Raw genomic sequence first — 275 nt, 5'->3', positions numbered from 1 at the left:
CGTGCTGTGCCCGGTCCCTTCCCTGCCCATTTCGAGGTGGCTGCGTGCTGGAGGGATGGGTACACCCTCAGCTCAGGCTGGGCCTGGGCAGCCTTGGGTTTAAAAGGAGCTTTAGAGATGAGACAGTCAAGAATAGGATCTTTATCCAAATGCTCCTCTCCCTCCCTCTCTGCTCCAAGGACGGTGAGAGAGAAAAGAAAGATGCTTTTTCCTTTCCTTCTCCGTCCGGCCTCGCAGGGCCGAGCTGCCGTGTGCTGACACCCGGCAGGCTGCCC

This window comes from Cariama cristata, unplaced genomic scaffold, assembly GCF_000690535.1.
Source record: "Cariama cristata isolate BGI_N322 unplaced genomic scaffold, ASM69053v1 scaffold33486, whole genome shotgun sequence".
NCBI classification, from domain to species: domain Eukaryota; kingdom Metazoa; phylum Chordata; class Aves; order Cariamiformes; family Cariamidae; genus Cariama; species Cariama cristata.
The sequence above is the reverse complement of the archived record's forward strand: the minus strand, read 5'-3'. Positions refer to the sequence as shown.